At 46.4% G+C, this 21,133-nt stretch overlaps 1 pseudogene across 1 annotated transcript in view; it reads left to right on the forward strand.

The window, feature by feature from the left end:
* The window catches only part of LOC311122309 (2-hydroxyacyl-CoA lyase 1-like), a 69,849-nt pseudogene that overhangs the window by 27,536 nt on the left and 21,180 nt on the right, over positions 1 to 21,133 (forward strand). The gene's annotated exons all lie outside the window — the stretch shown is intronic.

A 21,133-nucleotide genomic window follows, 5' to 3' on the forward strand; every position in this document is an offset into this window, starting at 1 on the left:
ACCTCTGACCTTCACCTCTGACCTTTTTCATTGTTACAGTAGATCAGAGGAGTGAGGTGAAAAAGATGGCTCTCATAGCAAAAAAAAAAACATAACAACCTGTTTGGGCACATTTCAGTTTCACACCTAACGACGATGGAGAACCAGATGACTTGGCCAGCCTGTTTGCAGAATATGCGCAAAACCCATAGGCTACCTACTAAGAATTCCAGCACCACAAACGGGACACCGATAAGTGGCGAGCACTGCCAGACACTGGAACTCGTTATTTAGTCATAGGAATGGTGCCTTTACGAACGGTGGAGAAACCCGCCTTCAAATAAATGCTCTGGAAATTTGACAGACTATACGAGTTACCGGGGAGAAAGTATTTGTCTCAAACAGCGGTCCCTACCTTGTTCAACAAGGTGAAGGGGGAGGTTCAGGCATGTCACGGTTTCGGCCGAGGCGGCTCCTCCTCCTTGTTCGGGCAGGTTTCGCCGGTCGTCGTCTCCGGAGTTCTAGCTGCCACCGCTCGATGTTTCTTGTTTGTTTGGTTTTGTCTGTTAGTCACACCTGTTTTGTGTTAGGTCTCATTTAGCACCCTATTTAGTTTCCTTGTTGTTAGGTTTGTGTTGTGTGTGATTGTTCGTGTCGTGGTTGCGCTACCCGTGTCGGTACGCTATTTTTCCTGAGCTTCCTCCTCGTTTTGTGAGGAGAGATTTACGCACCTGTGTGTGCGCTTGTATTTTACGCCTGTGTGCGTCTTTTGCCTCCGGGCTGTTTTGGATTAATTTTCGTGCTCAGTAAAGTCTTGTTGGACTTACCCTCTGCTGCCTGCGCCTGATTCTACACCACACCCATACACAGCACCGTGACAAGGCAGAGCTAAAGGACGTAGATTTGTTTATTTTTGCACTGAATATGGACATGTGGTCAAGTGTAAATATGACTCCTTACATGAACCTAACAGTGCACTATCTGACGAAAGACTGGACACTGAAATCCAACTGTTTGGAAACAACCTACATTCCGGAATTCCTTGACTGGGCCCTTGACGAAAATCTAATGTCCTGTATCGCCACAGACAACAGGGCCAACATTGTGGCTGAAGTGAGGCAACTGAACTGGCCTTGGCTAAATTGCTTTGGCCACAATCTCCATCTCGCTGTCACCATCAATGTGAAGCCAGAGCACAGGCCGTGTTCTAGGCCTATGTAGAACTCTGGTGGGCACTTTTTAGCAGAGCTGGCGATTTAAAAGAGGGACCTAGTAAGGCCCAGACCGAGCTGAACCTCCCAATTCACAACCTCATTCTTGTGAGAAATGAAGTTTTAATAACTAAGCTGTAATAACCATTTATAGGCTATTCAATGTTAAAAGAATAAGCTATGCAAAATTATTGTTCATGAATAATTGTAATTCAGATGCCCGAGCAAATAAACAAACAAAATAGGCTAGTTTCCTTGAATCACTTAATGTTGCATTACCATAGGCCCATTGTTTTATTTAGCCAATCATACTCTAATTAAACCACTGATTATAATGAGTTAATAATGAGAATATAGAACATATTCTGGGAATCCTACATGTTACGTGTGTATACTATACCAGAAAGCATGATCATTAGCTTCTTCTGGATTGTTTTAAATCGCGTAGCCTGTCGGAAGGCAGCGGGTGCGGCGAATAGGCTTCCAAATAGATGACTGTTGAGTTGTGAATGTCAGTGAAAGAGAGGCTCAACCAGGCATATCGCAATTTTTCAAAATACAATGGAGGGAAAACAGTTTGGAAAGCAATTGGCTTATTGCTTCAAAGAGAAGAAGATGAAAATACTAATGTCTTTTTAATGATCAAAATCCTCAACTTAATTGAGGGAACAGTATTATTGGCATCGGCTATATCCCCGGTGAGTGTGCATATTCACTGTCTTTATCACTGGGTCAGTGCCACTTGAAAGTCGTGTTGAAAAAGATTCTGCTAATCTCTCTAGTCATATAAAGTGTAGTAGAATTGCGTGATTTTAAAATAATAAAAGGCCACATTTTTCAGTGAAAAGAAACCTACTCCACCACCCGCTGCATTGAACAGCCTGTGATTGAGTTATATTATTAGCCTAAATTATGACTATCCAATTTACTAATCACATTAGGAATAGTCAGCTATTTTACATAAGTTCCGAGCTGGTCATGGGTGCACTTCAGCCACGCTCAAGGTCCTAAACGATATTATAACCGCAATTGATAATAGACAGTACTGTGCAGCCGTCTTCATCGACCTGGCCAAGGCTTTCGACTCTGTCAACCACCGCATTCTTATTGGCAGACTAAATAGCCTTGGTTTCTCAAATGACTGCCTCGCCTGGTTCACCAACTACTTCTCAGATAGAGTTCAGTGTGTCAAATCGGAGGGCCTGTTGTCTGGACCTATGGCAGTCTCTATGGGGGTGCCACAGGGTTCAATTCTTGGGCCGACACTTTTCTCCGTGTATATCAATGATGTCGCTCTTGCTGCTGGTGACTCTCAGATCCACCTCTACGCAGACGACACCATTTTGTATACATCTGGCCCTTCATTGGACACTGTGTTAACAAACCTCCAAACGAGCTTCAATGCCATACAACACTCCTTCAGTAGCCTCCAACTGCTCTTAAACACTAGTAAAACTAAATGTATGCTTTTCAATCGAACGCTGCTGGCACCCGCCCACCCGACTAGAATCACCACTCTCGACGGGTATGACCTAGAGTATGTGGACAACTACAAATACCTAGGTGTCTGTTTAGACTGTAAACTCTCCTTCCAGACTCACATAAAGAATCTCCAATCCAAAGTTAAATCTAGAATCGGCTTCCTATTTCGCAAACAAAGCCTCCTTCACTCATGCTGCCAAACATGCCCTCGTAAAACTGACTATCCTACCGATCCTTGACTTCGGCGATGTCATTTACAAAATAGCCTCCAACACTCTACTCAGCAAACTGGATGTAGTCTATCACAGTGCCATCCGTTTTGTCTCCAAAGCCCCATACACTACCCACCACTGTGACCTGTACGCTCTTGTTGGCTGGTCCTCACTACATGTTCGTCGTCAAACCCACTGGCTCCAGGCCATCTATAAATCACTGCTAGGCAAATCCCCGCCTTATCTTAGCTCATTGGTCACCATAGCAGCACCCACCCGTAGTCTGCGCTCCAGCAGGTATATCTCACTGGTCATTCCCAAAGCCAACACCTCCTTTGGCCGCCATTCCTTCCAGTTCTCTGCTGCCAATGACTGGAACGAATTGCAAAAATCTCTGAAGCTGGAGACTCTTATCTCCCTCACTAACTTTAAGCATCAGTTGTCAGAGCACCTTACCGATCACTGCACCTGTACACAGCCCATCTGAAATTAGCCCACCCAACTACCTCATCCCTATATTGTTATTTATTTTGCTCTTTTGCACCCCGGTATCTCTATTTGCACATAATCTCTTGCACATCTAGCATTCCAGTGTTAATACTATTGTAATTATTTTGCACTATAGCCTATTTATTGCCTTACCTCCATAACTTGCTACATTTGCACACACTGTATATATATTTTCTGTTGTATTTTTGACTTTATGTTTTTTTACCCCAAATGTAACTCTGTGTTGTTTTTATCGCACTGCTTTGCTTTATCTTGGCCAGGTCGCAGTTGTAAATGAGAACTTGTTCTCAACTGGCTTACCTGGTTAAATAAAGGTGAACAATTTTTTTTTTTTTAAATAAGTTTGCAAATGTGATGATGCATGGAATGCTTGATATTTTTCATGGAGAAAATTAGCTTCCCCAAACTTGAGAGCAAGACTGGCCTAAACGCGCTAATGTTTTCCTTTGCTAATGTCCGTCCCGCCCCCCTGTCAGCTGTCAGTTTTGTCGATGACCACGTACATAAGACACGCCAATCACCGACACCTGAAGTTCCATGACCATCACAGCCCTAGTTGTATGCTTGAGTTTGTTCAGAGGAGGCTTTTAATAAAATCCGATCTGAGTGTGAAATGCCTTACTGAGGGTAAATGGAAGCTCCTCTTGTGCCCGGCTCAGCCTTATACAGTTTAAGGTACTTTACCGTATCCATTTCAGTAAGGCCAGATTGTCCAAATTCTACCCAAATATTGATGGTACATGTGACAGGTGTAAAAGCTCCTTGGCGGACTTGACCCACATGTTCTGGTCCTGTCCCCGTCTGGCAGATTATTTGTCCACTATTTAAAACCCTTTCTGAAGCATTTGATATAAAGTTGCAGCCTAGTGCAGAAATTGCTATTTTTGGAGTACCAAACAACAATCCTTCTCTGACCAATAGACAGCTAGATGCCATTGCCTTTGCCTCCATGTTAGCCCGCAGAAGGATTTTATTGGATTGGAAATCTATCAATCCTCCTTAGCCTCTCTTTGGCTCAAAGATCTGAAGCTGTTCCTAAAATGAGAAAAAATGAAGTTACCATTCGAGGGTCAACCAACTCATTTTATTCCTCCTGGGACCCGATGATATCCTATTTTGAACAGCTCCAAACACTTCCTCCAGATTAGTACTCTTGGCCCCACCTTGAGATTACTGCTATATAGGCCTATAAAATCACTTAATCACCTGAAATTGTTAGGCTATTACATTTTTGCTTGAAGTAACGTTGTTGTATACTTTTGTTTTGTTTTCTGACATGTAACTCAATTACTTTCCCTTTCTTTTTAAATGTGTTTGGAGGCATTCTGGGGGGAGGGGGAGGTCAAAGGGGGACTAAAAGGGGAGAAATGTACCATGTCTTTACATGTTATCTTTCATTCATTGTGAATACAAAATATATAATTTTAAAGGGAAGGCTTTGAAGCCAGATTTAGCGGATTTTGCTGTTTAGTTTTCCTCAACCTGTGTTTTGTTTCTCTCTCCTCTCCCTGTTAGATGGTGAGGCTGCTTCTCTCCAGAGGAGCCAACATTAATGCCTTTGACAAGAAGGATCGCCGAGCAATCCACTGGGCTGCTTACATGGGTGATGAGTTTACCACATCATTTACATTCTGACTAATGTCCTTTATACCAATGAATGAATGAATGAATGGACTGTGTGTTAGTCTCACAGCTCAGCTGTATGAGCCACGTCTAGTGTGTTATTATGTCAGAATCATGTACTAAGTAGGTTGATTAGATGTTTTCAGTTGTACTAACATGATGTAGGTGTTGCTTATGGTGCTGTGTACCACTGTAAACTAATCTATCTCTCCCTCTCTCTGCCTATCTCTCTGTGTTTGTATCTCTGTTTCTCTCTTAACCCCCTTACTATCTCCCTCCCCTCTCTCTCTCTCTCTCTCTCTCTCTCTCTCTCTCTCTCTCTCTCTCTCTCTCTCTCTCTCTCTCTCTCTCTCTCTCTCTCTCTCTCTCTATTTATCCCTCCCCCTCTCTCTCTACCATAGGGCACATTGAGGTGGTGAAACTGCTGGCCTCTCATGGATCAGAGGTGTCCTGTAAAAACAAGAAGGCCTACACCCCTCTCCACTCTGCAGCCTCCAGTGGAATGATCAGTGTGGTCAAGTACCTCCTGGACCTTGGTGTGGATGTGAGTCAACACGCATTCAAATGTGTAGGGGGTTTTCATAATAGTAATGAAGAGAGAGAGGTTAGAGCCAGTGATTTGGACCAGGGGGTTTTCATAACCAAGTAATGAAGAGAGAGAGGTTGGACCAGGGGGTTTTCATAACCAAGTAATGAAGAGAGAGAGGTTGGACCAGGGGGTTTTCATAACCAAGTAATGAAGAGAGAGAGGTTGGACCAGGGGGTTTTCAGAACCAAGTAATGAAGAGAGAGAGGTTGGACCAGGGGGTTTTCATAACCAGGTAATGAAGAGAGAGAGGTTGGACCAGGGGGTTTTCATAACCAAGTAATGAAGAGAGAGAGGTTGGACCAGGGGGTTTTCATAACCAAGTAATGAAGAGAGAGAGGTTGGACCAGGGGGTTTTCAGAACCAAGTAATTTACATTTACATTTTAGTCATTTAGCAGACGCTCTTATCCAGAGCGACTTACAGGAGCAATTAGGGTTAAGTGCCTTGCTCAAGGGCACATTTACGTCATTTAGCAGATGCTCTTATCCAGAGCGACTACAAACACCCTATAGCCAGTGGGATAACCACTTTACAATTATACTTTTTTTTTTTTTTTTTTTTTTGGGGGGGGGGGGGGGTAGAAGGATTACTTTATCCTATCCCAGGTGTTCCTTAAAGAGGTGGGGTTTCAAATGTCTCCGGAAGGTGGTGAGTGACTCCGCTGTCCTGGCGTCGTGAGGGAGCTTGTTCCACCATTGGGGTGCCAGAGCAGCGAACAGCTTTGACTGGGCTGAGCGGGAACTATGCTTCCGCAGAGGAAGGGGAGCCAGCAGGCCAGAGGTGGATGAACGCAATGCCCTCGCCTGGGTGTAAGGACTGATCAGAGCCTGAAGGTACGGAGGTGCCGTTCCCCTCACTGCTCCATAGGCAAGCACCATGGTCTTGTAACGGATGCGAGCTTCAACTGGAAGCCAGTGGAGTGTGCGGAGGAGGGGGGTGACGTGAGAGAACTTGGGAAGGTTGAACACCAGACGGGCTGCGGCATTCTGGATGAGTTGTAGGGGTTTAATGGCACAGGCAGGGAGCCCAGCCAACAGCGAGTTGCAGTAATCCAGACGGGAGATGACAAGTGCCTGGATTAGGACCTGTGCCGCTTCCTGTGTAAGGCAGGGTCGTACTCTCCGAATGTTGTAGAGCATGAACCTGCAGGATCGGGTCACCGCCTTGATGTTGGCGGAGAACGACAGGGTGTTGTCCAGGGTCACGCCAAGGCTCTTCGCACTCTGGGAGGAGGACACAACGGAGTTGTCAACCGTGAATGCGAGATCATGGAACGGGCAGTCCTTCCCCGGGAGGAAGAGCAGCTCCGTCTTGCCAGGGTTCAGCTTGAGGTGGTGATCCGTCATCCATACTGATATGTCGGCCAGACATGCAGAGATGCGATTCGCCACCTGGTTATCAGAAGGGGGAAAGGAGAAGATTAGTTGTGTATCGTCAGCGTAGCAATGATAGGAGAGGCCATGTGAGGATATGACAGAGCCAAGTGACTTGGTGTATAGGGAGAAAAGGAGAGGGCCTAGAACTGAGCCCTGGGGGACACCAGTGGTGAGAGCACGTGGTGCGGAGACAGCTTCTCGCCACGCCACTTGGTAGGAGCGACCGGTCAGGTAGGACGCAATCCAGGAGTGAGCCGCGCCGGAGATGCCCAGCTCGGAGAGGGTGGAGAGGAGGATCTGATGGTTCACTGTATCAAAGGCAGCAGACAGGTCTAGAAGGACAAGAGCAGAGGAGAGAGAGTTAGCTTTAGCAGTGCGGAGAGCCTCCGTGACACAGAGAAGAGCAGTCTCAGTTGAATGACCAGTCCTGAAACCTGACTGGTTTGGATCAAGAAGGTCATTCTGAGAGAGATAGCAAGAGAGTTGGCTAAAGACGGCACGCTCAATAGTTTTGGAAAGAAAAGAAAGAAGGGATACTGGTCTGTAGTTGTTGACATCAGTGGGATCGAGTGTTGGTTTTTTGAGAAGGGGTGCAACTCTCGCTCTCTTGAAGACGGAAGGGACATGGCCAGCGGTCAAGGATGAGTTGATCAGCGAGGTGAGGTAGGGGAGAAGGTCACCGGAGATGGTCTGGAGAAGAGAGGAGGGGATGGGGTCAAGCGGGCAGGTTGTTGGGCGGCCTGCAGTCACTAGTCGCAAGATTTTATCTGGAGAGAGAGGGGAGAAAGAAGTGAAAGCATAGGGTAGGGCAGTGTGAGCAGGACCAGCAGTGTCATTAGACTTAACAAACGAGGATCGGATGTCGTCAACCTTTTTTTCAAAGTGGTTGACAAAGTCATCCACAGAGAGGGGGGGGGATTCAGCAGTGAGGAGAATGTGGCAAAGAGCTTCCTAGGGTTAGAGGCAGATGCTTGGAATTTAGAGTGGTAGAAAGTGGCCTTAGCAGCAGAAACAGATGAAGAAAATGTAGAGAGGAGGGAGTGAAAAGATGCCAGGTCGGCAGGGAGTCTAGTTTTCTTCCATTTCCGCTCAGCTGCCCGGAGCTCTGTTCTGTGAGCTCGCAATGAGTCATCAAGCCACAGAGCTGGAGGGGAGGACCGAGCCGGCCGGGAGGATAGGGGACACAGGGAGTCAAAGGATGCAGAAAGGGAGGAGAGGAGGGTTGAGGAGGCAGAATCAGGAGATTGGAGGGAGAAGGATTGAGCAGAGGGAAGAGATGATAGGATGGAAGAGGAGAGAGTAGTGGGAGAGAGAGAGTGAAGGTTGCGGCGGCGCGTTACCATCTGTGTAGGGGCAGAGTGAGTAGTGTTGGAGGAGAGCGAGAGAGAAAAGGATACAAAGTAGTGGTCGGAGACATGGAGGGGAGTTGCAGTGAGATTAGTAGAAGAGCAACATCTAGTAAAGATGAAGTCAAGCGTATTGCCTGCCTTGTGAGTGGGGGGGGATGGTGAGAGGGTGAGGTCAAAAGAGGAGAGGAGTGGAAAGAAGGAGGCAGAGAGAAATGAGTCAAATGTAGACGTGGGGAGGTTGAAATCCCCCAAAACTGTGAAGGGTGAGCCATCCTCAGGAAAGGAACTTATCAAGGCGTCAAGCTCATTGATGAACTCTCCAAGGGAACCTGGAGGGCGATAGATGACAAGGATATTAAGCTTAAATGGGCTAGTGACTGTGACAGCGTGGAATTCAAATGAGGAGATAGACAGATGGGTTAGGGGAAAAATTGAGAATGACCACTTGGGAGAGATGAGGATTCCTGTGCCACCACCCCTCTGACCAGATGCTCTCGGGGTATGCGAGAACACATGGTCAGACGAGGAGAGGGCAGTAGGAGTAGCAGTGTTTTCAGTGGTAATCCATGTTTCCGTCAGTGCCAGGAAGTCGAGGGACTGGAGGGTGGCATAGGCTGGGATGAAGTCAGCCTTGTTGGCGGCAGAACGGCAGTTCCAGAGGCTGCCTGAGGTGTGTGGTGCGTGCAGGGACCACCAGGTTAGAGAGGCAGCAGCCACGCGGTGTGGGGCGTTTGTGTAGCCTGTGCGGAGAGGAGAGAACAGGGATAGGCAGAGGCATAGTTGACAGGCTGCAGCAGATGGCTACAATAATGCAGAGGAGATCGGGATGAAATGAACTAAACATCAGGGAAAGGAGAGAGCAGGCCTCCCTCACCAAAAAAAAATATATATATATAACTCTCCCAACTTCCACCTCAGAAACTATAATTGTTTCACTGAACCACCCGAGTAAAACTCTCCCAACTTCCACTTTAGAAATTAGAATTGTTGTAAACTACAGCAGACTGTTATCAGTAGCTATAATTAAGTACAGCAGCTACCAACCACCTAACGTTAATGCCTCGGATGAGGTTAGAAAAACAGCTGAATGGTAGCAGCTAGCTGGCTCAATCACAGGCACTCTTAACCATGAAATAACATTGGAAACAATTAACCATAGTTGCAAAGAGTTACCAGTAGCTACCCGCTAGCTAGCTAGCTAGCTTTGTTGGTCCAAGTAGTGGGTAGGCTAGCCTCGTGCTTCGCCGGAGTCCGCCGAATACAGTCCTTACCTACAATAATTACCTACAATAACCTTCAATAACTACCTGAGTAAGCTACCTATAATACCAAACTACAATACCTACCTACAATCTAAATACATGGTTTAAGCTTAACTCAACACCATATAAGAAGCCAAGCTTACCTTTCATAACGCAGCAACGATTAAACGTTGGGTAGCTAGCACAAAGATATTGTATTTAGCTACCACAGCCTGCTGGTAGTGTTGGCTGGCTAGCAATGGCTACTGTGTTGACTTTGTTTGAAAAACGGCGTCGCTGCGAACGAATGTAGCTGGCTAAAAGGATATTGTTTTTAGTTGCAACCGTTGCTATTAGCAACTCACCAGCTAATCCAGGAGGTGAGTTAGCTAGCTAGCTTAGTAATGAAGAGAGAGAGGTTGGACCAAGGGGTTTTCATAACCAAGTGATGAAGAGAGAGAGGTTGGACCAGGGGGTTTTCATAACCAAGTAATGAAGAGAGAGAGGTTGGACCAGGGGGGTTTCAGAACCAAGTAATGAAGAGAGAGAGGTTGGACCAGGGGGTTTTCATAACCAAGTAATGAAGAGAGAGAGGTTGGACCAGGGGGTTTTCAGAACCAAGTAATGAAGAGAGAGAGGTTGGACCAGGGGGTTTTCATAACCAAGTAATGAAGAGAGAGAGGTTGGACCAGGGGTTTTTCAGAACCAAGTAATGAAGAGAGAGAGGTTGGACCAGGGGGTTTTCATAACCAAGTAATGAAGAGAGAGAGGTTGGACCAGGGGTTTTTCAGAACCAAGTAATGAAGAGAGAGAGGTTGGACCAGGGGGTTTTCATAACCAAGTAATGAAGAGAGAGAGGTTGGACCAGGGGGTTTTCATAACCAAGTAATGAAGAGAGAGAGGTTGGACCAGGGGGTTTTCATAACCAAGTAATGAAGAGAGAGAGGTTGGACCAGGGGGTTTTCAGAACCAAGTAATGAAGAGAGAGAGGTTGGACCAGGGGGTTTTCAGAACCAAGTAATGAAGAGAGAGAGGTTGGACCAGGGGGTTTTCATAACCAAGTAATGAAGAGAGAGAGGTTGGACCAGGGGGTTTTCATAACCAAGTAATGAAGAGAGAGAGGTTGGACCAGGGGGTTTTCAGAACCAAGTAATGAAGAGAGAGAGGTTGGACCAGGGGGTTTTCATAACCAAGTAATGAAGAGAGAGAGGTTGGACCAGGGGGTTTTCATAACCAAGTAATGAAGAGAGAGAGGTTGGACCAGGGGGTTTTCATAACCAAGTAATGAAGAGAGAGAGGTTGGACCAGGGGGTTTTCATAACCAAGTAATGAAGAGAGAGAGGTTGGACCAGGGGGTTTTCATAACCAGGTAATGAAGAGAGAGATGTTGGACCAGGGGGTTTTCAGAACCAAGTAATGAAGAGAGAGAGGTTGGACCAGGGGGTTTTCATAACCAAGTAATGAAGAGAGAGAGGTTGGACCAGGGGGTTTTCAGAACCAAGTGACCTGATCAGGAATGTATTGTTTTGTTCTCTCCCCCCCCTCTCTCTCTCTCTCCACTCTTTTCCCTCCCTTGCTCCCTCCAGATAAATTAGCCCAATGGGTACGGTAACACCCCCCTCCACGTGGCATGCTACAACGGGCATGATGTGGTGGTGAATGAGCTGATCGAGTGTGGCGCCAACGTGAACCAGGTGTACGAGAAGGGTTTCGCCCCACTCCACTTCACGGCCGCCTCGCGCCATGGGGCGCTCTGCCTGGAGCTGCTGGTGGGCAACGGGGCCCTCGTCAACATCAAGGTGAGGAGACCGGATGACCAACACTGTGTCTGAACTAAATAACACCCTATTCCCTATGTAGTGCACTACTTTTGACCAGGGGCCCATAGAGCAAGGAGCCGTGATGACACTGCCTGTGTCCCAAATGGCACCCTGATCCCTTTATAAGTACACTACTTTGGTTCAAAAAGTAGTGTACTTATAAATAGGGTGCCATTTGGGACGCACACACTGACGCAGCACATGGCTTAGTATTTGGCCCTGGTCTACATTCAAATACCAATGGAATAGGCCTAACAATGCAAACTAAATGCCATCAAGCGCTCCTCCAATACGTGTTTGATTTTGCCTGTGGTCAGCAGCACAGACTGCCGTGTGAACCATCTTTGTCTTTCTATCTGCAGAGTAAAGATGGAAAGACCCCCCTCCACATGACGGCCATCCACGGACGCTTCTCCAGATCTCAAGCCATCATCCAGAATGGTGAGTCGCTGTGAATGCTCTCAACTGAATATATATGAACCAGTAGGCTCTTCAGCATTGTCTTTTGTCTTCAAACCATGATTCACTGGCACAGAGCAATGTTACTTGCAATGTGGTTGAACATGAAGCTTCATGAGGCCTCTAGGGTCAAGTGGTTGACGTGTGTGTGTGTCTGTGTGTGTGTATGTGTGTGTGTCTGTGTGTGTCTGTGTGTGTCTGTGTGTGTGTGTGTTCTGTAGGTGCTGAGATCGACTGTGAAGAAAAGAATGGAAACACACCTCTGCACATCTCTGCTCGCTACGGCCATGAGTTACTCATCAATACACTCATCACGAACGGAGCTGACACAGCCAAGTGAGAACACACACAGTTTCCAGCAAAAATGCAACATGCATCTGCAATTCTGTCATTGACCGAATTCCCGCTTGGAGACTATGCTCAACACATTGTGGTGTGTGGGGGGTTGATAGACAGGGCATTGCAGCATGCTGATGTGTTGATCTGCTGTGGGGTTTAATGAGGACTGTGATGTGGTGCTGTTTCCAATCTTAGCTGAATCAACTGTAAGTCGCTCTGGATAAGAGTGTCTGCTTAAAGTCTAAAATGTAAAAATGTGTTGCAGGCGAGGCGTCCATGGGATGTTCCGCCTCCACCTGTCTGCTCTCAGTGGGTTCTCTGACTGCTGTCGGAAGCTCCTCTCATCAGGCTTTGATATAGACACCCCTGACGACTTTGGAAGGACCTGTTTACATGCTGCAGCAGCTGTTGGGTGAGTGGACTGGTCCAGGCTTTACACCAAGGAATATTTAGTTCATGAACTGGAAAGCCACCAGAAAGAACAAACACATATTCACACTCTTACATTTCACATTGTTTAGCAGTATAAAAAAATCGTATAGATCATTAGTGCAGTATAATTTCTGTATAATGTGGTTCCATGCCATGGTGGTATTGACTTGCGCTCTGGTCTAAATTGTCTTTATATCTTCTTGAAAGAGAAGAGAAACCTGCAAACTGCTCTTGCTAGTATCACTTTTTATTATTGCTTTTATTAGCATTATAAAAACAGTGATACTAGCAAGAGCAGTGTACGGGTTTCTCTTTTCTTTAAGGTTCTCATTGTTACCATCCACCTGATAGCTCAGATGTGAAAGGGCCTTTCTGAACTTGATATCTTGTTACCATCCACCTGATAGCTCAGATGTACGAGAGCCTTTCTGAACTTGATATCTTGTTACCATCCACCTGATAGCTCAGATGTACGAGAGCCTTTCTGAACTTGATATCTTGTTACCATCCACCTGATAGCTCAGATGTACGAGAGCCTTTCTGAACTTGATATCTTGTTACCATTCACCTGATAGCTCAGATGTACGAGGGCCTTTCTGAACTTGATATCTTGTTACCAGGAACCTGGACTGTCTGAATCTGCTGCTCAACACAGGGGCAGACTTCAACATAAAGGACAGCTTCGGAAGGTCTGTCTGTGGCATCAAATAACTTTCATATGTGATCTTTATGATAATGGGGAATATAGTATAGGGGCATATAGGAATTATTATGGGAAATATTGTGCGGCAGGTAGCCTAGCGGTTAAGAGCGTTGGGTCAGTAACCGAAAGGTTGCTGGTTCAAATCCCCTAGCTGACTAGGTGAAAAATGTGTCTATGTGCACTGCAGCAAGGCACTTAACCCTAATTGCTCCTGTAAGTCGCACTGGATAAGAGTGTCTGCTAAATGACGTAAATGTAAAATGTAAATGTTTTACAGCTCCAATAAGTTGTTTCTGTTGTTGATGTTGAATGGTTTCTGTGCGTTCTTCTAGGAGTCCTCTGCATTATGCGGCAGCCAATTGTAACTACCAGTGTCTGTTTGCCTTGGTGGGGTCTGGGGCCAGTGTGAACGATCTGGATAAAAGGGGTTGCACCCCGCTCCACTACGCTGCTGCCTCCGACACAGACGGAAAGTACGTCTCACACCTCTCTTACTGTTGTGTGTGTTGTGGTGCCATGACCTTTCACATTTCACTGTAGTCTGGAGAGTATGTTGTGGTGCCATGACCTTTCACATTTCACTGTAGTCTGGAGAGTATGTTGTGGTGCCATGACCTTTCACATTTCACTGTAGTCTGGAGAGTATGTTGTGGTGCCATGACCTTTCACATTTCACTGTAGTCTGGAGAGTATGTTGTGGTGCCATGACCTTTCACATTTCACTGTAGTCTGGAGAGTATGTTGTGGTGCCATGACCTTTCACATTTCACTGTAGTCTGGAGAGTATGTTGTGGTGCCATGACCTTTCACATTTCACTGTAGTCTAGAGTATGTTGTTGGCCGTGTTTGAATACATACTAGTGTTAAATCTGCAGTGTGAAAGCTTGGCCACGTCTCCTTTGGGAAAGTGTCTCTGCTTGCTTATCTGTCTGTCTTGATGTTGGTATAATGATTAGTGAACTCTTGACCTCTGACCTCTAGGTGTCTGGAATATTTGCTGCGAAACGACGCTAACCCAGGGATCAGGGACAATCAGGGCTACAACGCAGTCCATTACGCGTCTGCGTACGGACACCGCCTCTGTCTGGAGCTGGTGAGTCAGAACCACAGGGGACTAGACGCCCTGCATTCACAGACCATTTTGTCTGCGTCCCAAATGGATGTAGGGCCCATAGGGCTCTGGTCAAAAGTAATGCACTATATAGGGAATAGGGTGCCATTTGGGACAGACGTTGATATTCAGTAGGTTTTAAGGTGTGGTTGCATGTTTGTCGTGGCCGCATCGTCACTCTTGATGTTCTTTTTCCAGATTGCAAGTGAAACACCTTTAGATGTGGTAAGTACCAGTTGGTTACTTTTCCTCACACTAGCTTGTTTAAGATACGAATGCAACACCCCAGTATGTCTGCAGGGGCTGGTCACTGAGATTTACAACATGAAACATGCTACTAGACTAACCTTCAAAGTAAATATGTTACAAGTCTAAACTGGCCCGTCCTTGTCTTTCCCCAGCTAATGGAAACCTCAGGGACAGACATCCTGAACGACTCTGATGTCAGAGCTCCCATCAGCCCCCTACACTTAGCTGTGAGTAAAGCCTACCTGCTCCTGTAGGGGTCTCGCCACATGACAAATGGCACCCTATTCCCTATTTAGTGCACTACTTTTGACCAGAACCTTATGGGCCCAGATCAAAAGTACTGCACTACATGGGAAATAGGGTGCTATCTGGGATGCAGGCATGGTGTTGTTTTTCCACGAAAAGTTGATTGTCCAGACACTCACACACCATGTTCCTATCTGTTCCTGATTAGTGTAAAATACATGCATATTTTGACACGGTGATGATGAGGATGATTTCCTTATTTTGCCATTTGAGTTAATCAACCTCCAACAGAGGAGTAGTAGTGTGTTTGTTTCTAAATCTCACGCTTGGCAGGGACCTTCGATGTTGATGCTGGGCGGGAGAAAAAATGGGCACCCGATTTGAGAGACACTGGTCTACTTTAGAGGTCTAGGACTGTTTCTGTTCAGGCATACCACTGGTCTACTATAGGACATTGATTATATTAAGAGTGTATATCTGTTCAGGCATACCACTGGTCTACTATAGGACATTGATTATATTAGGAGTGTATTTCTGTTCAGGCGCACCACTGGTCTACTATAGGACATTGATTATATTAGGAGTGTATATCTGTTCTGGCATACCACTGGTCTACTATAGGACATTGATTATATTAGGAGTGTATATCTGTTCTGGCATACCACTGGTCTACTATAGGACATTGATTATATTAGGAGTGTATATCTGTTCAGGCGCACCACTGGTCTACTATAGGACATTGATTATATTAGGAGTGTATTTCTGTTCAGGCGCACCACTGGTCTACTATAGGACATTGATTATATTAGGAGTGTATATCTGTTCTGGCATACCACTGGTCTACTATAGGACATTGATTATATTAGGAGTGTATATCTGTTCTGGCATACCACTGGTCTACTATAGGACATTGATTATATTAGGAGTGTATATCTGTTCTGGCATACCACTGGTCTACTATAGGACATTGATTATATTAGGAGTGTATATCTGTTCTGGCATACCACTGGTCTACTATAGGACATTGATTATATTAGGAGTGTATATCTGTTCTGGCATACCACTGGTCTACTATAGGACATTGATTATATTAGGAGTGTATATCTGTTCAGGCATACCACTGGTCTACTATAGGACATTGATTATATTAGGAGTGTATATCTGTTCTGGCATACCACTGGTCTACTATAGGACATTGATTATATTAGGAGTGTATATCTGTTCTGGCATACCACTGGTCTACTATAGGACATTGATTATATTAGGAGTGTATATCTGTTCAGGCATACCACTGGTCTACTATAGGACATTGATTATATTAGGAGTGTATATCTGTTCAGGCATACCACTGGTCTACTATAGGACATTGATTATATTAGGAGTGTATATCTGTTCAGGCATACCACTGGACTTTGCTTCAGACTGTGTGTTTGTTTCCATTCAGGCGTACCACGGCCACCACCATGCTATGGAGGTCCTGGTTCAGTCTCTGCTGGATCTAGACGTGAGGAACAGCCAGGGGCGCACCCCTCTGGACCTGAATGCCTTTAAAGGCCATGTGGAGTGTGTTGACGTCCTCATCAACCAGGGAGCCTCCATCCTGGTTAAAGACTTCACCCTGAAGAGGACCCCCATCCACGCTGCAGGTACGCATAGGATATCACGTAAGACCTAGAGATTCTGTAATTCAAAAGTTTTCCTTACCAAGATGGACATTTGTTTGGTCATGTTGCTAGGACGCCAATGTCCACTCTAGGGATATTATATAGCATAGTGTGAAAATGCCCACTACACACTGATCTAAGGTCATTTTTTGTCATTATTGCTGAGGATCTGGGGAGGGTAAGCTGATCCTAGATCAGTGCACAGGGGGACTTCTATCCAGAGCCAGGTAAACAGCTAGCAGGTGACAGGCTTCGAGGGCCTCAGCCCCAAAATGTTTTATTATCTGCTGTGTTAACATCATGAGGATGTCATCTACCAATACCACTGTTCTAGAAATCTGTCTGTTCATGTGAAGGTAATAGTCGTCCAGCAATCAGCTCATATCCTCTCTGTTTAGCCTCCTCTAGCTACCAACGGTCAATCATCTCACATTCTTATATCCTCTCTGTTTAGCCTCCTCTAGCTACCAACGGTCAATCATCTCACATTCTTATATCCTCTCTGTTTATCCTCCTCTAGCTACCAACGGTCATTCGGAGTGTTTGCGTTTGCTGATTGGAAATGCTGACCTCCAGAGTGCAGTGGACGTTCAAGACGGGAATGGACAGTAAGTCAATTGGGTTTTGGATACAATTCCTGAAATAAAGAGATTTTGACACTAGGTCTACGTCCCAAATGGCACCCTATGCCCTACTTGGTGCACTACTTTAAACCAGAACCCTATGGGCTCGGGTCAAAAGTAGTGTACCATATAGGGAATAGGTTGCCATTTGGGACTCAGCCTGGTTATTACCAGTTTGTAATATGACCTTGTTGTCTTGTGTATCAGAACCCCTCTGATGCTGTCGGTGCTGAGCGGACACACAGACTGTGTGTACTCACTGCTCAACAAGGGAGCCAGCGTAGAAGCCAAAGACAAGTGGGGCAGAACAGCGCTACACAGAGGGGTGAGGAGGAGAGCTGGCTGTATACGCTCACACACAGAAAGAGACGGGGAGGCTCAAATATACATATTATCTTCAGAAAAGTAGTTGTCCATGGGTAGTGGTGTATTCATCCCTGTAGGGGGACCTGCCTCCAGACATCATTTGTAATAATTGATGATTCATTATTATATCATTGATTATTAGTTATTCAAATCCATTCTTGTCTCCCCGCCCTTCCTCCCAGGCGTTGAGGGGTCATGAGGAGTGTGTGGAGGCCCTGCTGCAGCACAGCGCCAGCTTCCTGGTTCGGGACTGTAAGGGGCGGACCCCTGTCCACCTGGCGGCGGCATCCAGACACATCGGGGTGCTGGGGGGGCTCCTACACGCCGCCCAGTCAGTGGAGACCCTCCCCGTCATCACAGACAACCAGGGCTACACGCCACTACACTGGGCCTGCTACAACGGTACGTACTGGACTAACGGAACACTAGATCTTTTCTGATTTTCTCTCTTCAGCACCGTAAACATGTCCCTGAATTAGGCAGGCCATACAACTAGGGGTGTAACGATTCGATTTGTATCACGATTCGTGGTTGTCGATACGATTCAAGGACGATATTGGTTCATTTAGAACGATACGATCCGAAACGATTCAGTGACTTGAAATCGATTCAGTAACCTTTTAGCCAAAAATTCAACCAGTGTGACTGAAATAAATACCTGGATACTGGACAGTGCAGGTGAAGTTTCCTAGATTCCTGTTCCTTGTAAGGACCGCAATGGTGGCTTGATAATTTCTCGCTCGTCGGCTTCTCCTCTGTCGTCCGCCATGCTATGTTTTGTTGTCTTTGCGCCTTTGCGCTGCTGCTGGCGTGGGGCGATGACGTCACGGATAGGCAGACTGAATCGAGTAATGTTTAAAGCCTTTATCATTAAAAGTGCTAAGAAAAAACATCCATATAAAGTCTGACGTGCTTAAATCCAATGGGTTATTTCCTAGTATCGATACAATCGATTTATTACATTTTAAAACGATGTTAGAGTGATATATGTTGTCCAAAAGGCCAACTCGCCGAGCACAGATCGATGTAGTTGGATCATAGGAATATAAATCGATACATCGATGTAGTAGATGGATCGTTACACCCCTACATACAACGGTACGTACTGACTAACTGGACTGTAGCTCTGTTCTCTCCTCCATGAAGTGTACACTCATTCACTCCCTCTTGTGGCTTGAAAAGCATTCGATTGGTGTGGACGGAGCCATGTGGGGGAATGAACAAGACTACAACAGAATTAGGGGTTATGACTCTCAGTGGAGGACCTTACACTGAAACAGGACTTTGTCAGGGATTGACATAGCATATGTTGTAGCTAAAACATATTTTGTGACTTCACCATTGTCAGATGTGTAGCTTTCTCTGAGAGTATTGTTGTGGTCTGCAGCGACGTCATCTTTTTCCGGTATGAATCAATCTTCCACTAGGCCATGACACGTGTGTAGAGGTGCTGCTGGAACAGGAGGTTTTCCACAAGACCGAGGGCAACTCGTTCAGCCCCCTCCACTGAGCTGTGATCAATGACAACGAGGGGGCTGCAGAGATGCTGATTGACACTCTGGGGCCGGCCATTGTCAACGCCACTGACACCAAGAACCGGTAACTACAGCACATGACAAAGTCCTTTTCTTCTGGAGAATAATGTTGTCTTGGGAATAAAATGACCTCTGGGGTTGGATGAGGGATTGTAGATTACTTTTAATACATCTATTAGTGATTTTATATTTCTATGGTATAAACAGGGTTAATTGAACAAACTTGTTTACAACAGTCCTACATGATATCGGTGAAATAAGTTTCCTCTCTCTCCAGGACCCCCCTGCATGCGGCGGCTTTCACGGACCACGTGGAGTGTCTTCAGCTGCTGCTAGGCCACAACGCCCAGGTCAACTCCCCCGATGCCTCCGGGAAGACCTCCCTCATGATGGCTGCTGAGAACGGACAAACCAACGCTGTCGGTACGCAGCCCCCTCTCCTCCGCTTTGCCTCGCCCAGCCGGCTTAAGTTCAACATGTCTGTTTTACATTTTAATAAGTCGCTTAATTTCCTAATTGAGTTTCTTTATGTTTCTCTGTCTGTGTCAGAGCTGTTGGTGAGCAGTGCCAAAGCAGAGCTCACCCTGCAGGATGCAGTCAAGAACACTGCTCTTCATCTGGCCTGCAGTAAGGTGAGCATCCCCACATGAAGATGACGTTCATCTGAACAGTTGGCTCTCTCTGGTTGAAATGTTGGTCTGACATGTTTGACTCTGGTTTTTAAAGGGGCATGAAACCAGTGCTTTGTTGATATTGGAGAAGATTACAGACAGGAACCTCATCAACTCGACTAACGCAGCCTTACAGACGTACGTATGGTTCAGCTGTATTAATTGGGCCAGAAGAATTAGAAGAAGTGCACTATATAGGGAATAGTCTGGCATTTGGGAGGTATCCTCATTTGCTGCTGGCTAATCTGACGGTACTTTCTCCTCAGGCCGTTACACGTTGCAGCCAGAAATGGTCTGACGGTGGTGGTTCAGGAGCTACTAGTGTGCTCGCAGTCGATGAGAATGGTAAGATCCATAACGCTAACACCGTTTTCTTCTGTACTTCTCTTCTCAATGTGTCCACAAATGTTTCTCTCTAGTCCACTGCTTGGTTATTGTCTTAACTTTGTATCTCCTAGCCTGGTGTTATTTCATGTTTTTCACCAAAAGTGTTATAGTAAACGGTGATGCTCCTGAAGTGACCCTCTGCTGTTCTGTTTGAACCCCTCAGGTTACACGCCTGCCTTGGCCTGCGCCCCCAACAAAGACGTGGCGGACTGCCTGGCGCTGATCCTGGCCACCATGATGCCCGTGTCCCCCTGCAACCCGGCGCCCAGCCTGTCCTTCAGTGCCATTAACCACTACACCACCAGCCCCTCCAAGAGTGTGACCTTCGACAGCCTGCCCGTGCTGCGCAGCGAGCACAGCTCCTACTGCAGCTTCAACAACATCGGCCACCGCGACCACGATGGAGGCTTCTACAAGGATGAGGAACTCAACGACTCAGACTCAAAGACATACTGAGGGGGGTGGTGGTCGCTGCCCAGGAGAGGAGCCAAGGGCAGGCGGATGGACAGTGAAGTGGGGCAGAGGCCACAAACAAATCCACACATACACACCGTGTCTTAAATCACCACAGCCAGCTTTGGGAGGGCACGAGCCGAGACAGTCCGCACAGGAGCCTTAAGAGTCCCGCAGTTGGAGAGAGAGAAATGGAGGGAGGGAGGGAGGGAGAGGGGGAGGCACAACAGGCTGGCTGGCCACACTCATCCTCTCATACCACCAGGTGTCCTTCCAGCAGATACTGGACTTCAGAGGAACTGCTGCTGCTATACCCCACCTTTACCTTTACCCACAAAGGTCCTAAACGGTAGAAACTGTCCAGCCAACAGACAGACGGACACCTTATGACGGCAATAACCTGTAGTCCAAGGGGATAGTAGCACTTCACTGAGTGAAAAACAGACATGGACCAAAAGATGTGGAAGAAGCCTTTTCAAAACCTGTTTTGACAGTAGAAATGG

The sequence above is a fragment of the Coregonus lavaretus genome (genome assembly GCF_964263955.1).
Source record: "Coregonus lavaretus genome assembly, contig: HAP1_SCAFFOLD_1663, whole genome shotgun sequence".
In the NCBI taxonomy this organism is placed as follows: Eukaryota; Metazoa; Chordata; class Actinopteri; order Salmoniformes; family Salmonidae; genus Coregonus; species Coregonus lavaretus.